Source organism: Propithecus coquereli, unplaced genomic scaffold (genome assembly GCF_000956105.1).
Source record: "Propithecus coquereli isolate 6110/MARCELLA unplaced genomic scaffold, Pcoq_1.0 Scaffold73, whole genome shotgun sequence".
Lineage (NCBI taxonomy): Eukaryota > Metazoa > Chordata > Mammalia > Primates > Indriidae > Propithecus > Propithecus coquereli.
The window spans coordinates 2,306,837-2,309,526 of record NW_012153396.1 but is presented as its reverse complement, the minus strand read 5'-3'; positions in this window follow the sequence as shown (position 1 = coordinate 2,309,526).

Sequence of the window (2,690 nt, the reverse complement as noted above, 5' to 3'; positions counted from 1 at the left end):
GCTGTCTGGGAAGTTCTCTAATGAGGCCAGATTGACCAAGGCCTTGCACCTACCATGGGAAGAAGAAAGAGTAACCAAGGAATGGACACCAGATTGGTGTTAGACCGTGAGACACACCTGAAAGATTAGAGGTTGGGAAGAGCAGAGGCTGGTAAAAGGTGCCTGGCCAGGAATCAACTAAATACATCCCATGCACATCTGTCCTATAGGAGACACCGCAGCAGCTAGAGTGGGATACTGACAGGTACTAATGTAGCTCTCCAAAGTGTATTGTTGAATGAGAAAAGCAACTTATAGAACAAAACATGTGCCATTTGAACATATACAGCCATCTTCCTTTTTCCCCCCAAGGAAAATAAAGACAAAAACAAGATTCTCCCTGAATTCCTCCATATGTATGTTAATCTTTGTAGGACTCAATGTAAATATGAAACTCAGTGCTAAAAGGAGGTTTCTTAAAAAATATACCTTTCCTTTTTTAGTTGTGGTAAGATATATTTAAAAACTTGCCATTTTAACCATTTTTAAGGGTACTATTCAATGGCATTTTTTATATTCATGATGTTGTACAACCATCACCACTATCAGTTTCCAAAATGTTTTCATCACCCAAACAGAAACTCTGTACCCGTTAAACAATAGCTCCCATTCCTTCCTCCTACCAGCTCCTGGTAACTTCTAATTCATTTTTTGTCTCTATGAATTTGCCTATTCTAGGTAGGCAAATTCTTATATTTCATGTAAGTGGAATCATATAATGTCTGTCTTTTTGTGTCTCGCTTCTATCACTTGGCATAATGTTCTCGGGGTTCATCCATGTTGGGGCATGTATCAGAGCTCCATTCCTTTTCATGGTTGAATAATATTCCATTTTATGTCTACGACCCATTTTGTTTATCCATTCATCTGTTCATAGAGGGACATCGTCTCTCATGATAAATCCATCAAATCACATGTTCTGTGTGAAAATACTAATTGGGAGCCTGCTTTTCATTATTTCACATGGGAAAAATGATAATGGGTTATGTGTCAGCTCAAACCCCTTAGCCAATTTCCTAAAATGTAACTAGAACCCAGCAAAAATGCCTATAAACACAATAACAGATTATTGAGTTAAGGTGTAAAGTGCTCCAAACATTGCTTCCTAGGCACCACACAATAAATGTGGTTGCAACGAATGGTTGTCAGCAGCAGTGTGGCCTCAGCACTAGCCATGCTCCAGACCCACCTCCCCTTCGCTGACATTTCTCAAAGTGTCTACACATGATTCAGACTCCCTGCCAATTCTATTTGAAATGTAACTTGGGATTTTTCCTGTACATCATTATGTTTAGGTTACCATACTGAGTTTGGGATATGCAAATACTATATATATTTTCTTACATAAACAACAGCTGAAAAATGTTATTATTAGATACACGTGTTCCATAAATTTGGGTACTAAAAATCTAGAGGTTTTCTTCTGGGAAAATATTAATGGGGAACTATGTTGTACAGGATGTGCTGACATAGTTAAAACATGGAAACCAAAACATGTTTTTATGTACATATATGTGCATAAATGCATCAAAGAGATCTGGAAGAATAGAGAATGGACTAGAATTAGAAGGGGTGATCAGTGAGAGCTTTAGTTTTATCCGTAATATTTGCATTGTTATGAGAATGTATTTACATATTCTTAGTGTGATTAAACATACGTACATATATACGTAGAATGTGTTTAACACCAGGACAGCCTTTGGGGTAGAAGGTCATGGTCTGGTATTAACCAAAGAGAGGGAGAAGAGCTAGTATATCTCTTTTTTCCTTCTTTCCAGAGTGTCAACGTGGAGGACTTCAAATCAGAAATAGTAGGAAAAAATCATGGTAAAAAGTTTCAGATAGGTGTCAAGATCACATGTGATCAGGAATCTGCTGTCAGTGACCTTTGGGAATCCTGGAGGATGGGAGGGGTGCTATGAGGTGGAGCTGGACAAATACTGCCATTATAGCCAGCAAAGAGTAGACATTGGATTTGGAAATTAAAGATTGTCAAAATTAATGTTGATTCCTGGCAAAATTCTAGAAATGATATATTCGTATTATATATGAATGATTACATTCATATTATATATGAAGTCTGGCAATACTTAGCAAGGAAGCTAGCACAAGTTCTCTACAAACACATACCAAAGGACAGAATGCCATGCTTCTTTTGTTGATAAGGATATTGAATGAAGAGGTTAAGGGAAAAACCGAAGATACTGTTTTTTTGCTTCAACAGGGCATGAAGCAGTTTGTCATATTGTCCTGGTGTATGTGATGGAAAAATGAGGGCCACATGACGGCTGTGCTTGGAGGATGCATAACTGGTGACTCACTGTACCCAGAGAGGTGTGATGACAGGTTTTATATCTTGCCAGCAGGAGGTCTCTGAGCCTGTGACTCAGCCATGGCCACGAGATGTTTCTATCAGTGACCCAGATGAAGATGTAGGTGTCCAGCTCATCACACTTTCAGATGACACAAAGAGGAACAGGCTCGCTAATAGGTTGGATGACAGAATTGAGGTTCAAAATGATCTCGACAGGCTGGAACGATGATCCTGTGTGAGCAAATGACATTTGGAGGGGATGGATGTGGAGTCCTGAAGCAGGTTACGAAGTTCAGAAGTACAAATGCAGGGCCAGGATTCTCAGTCTAGGAAAAAA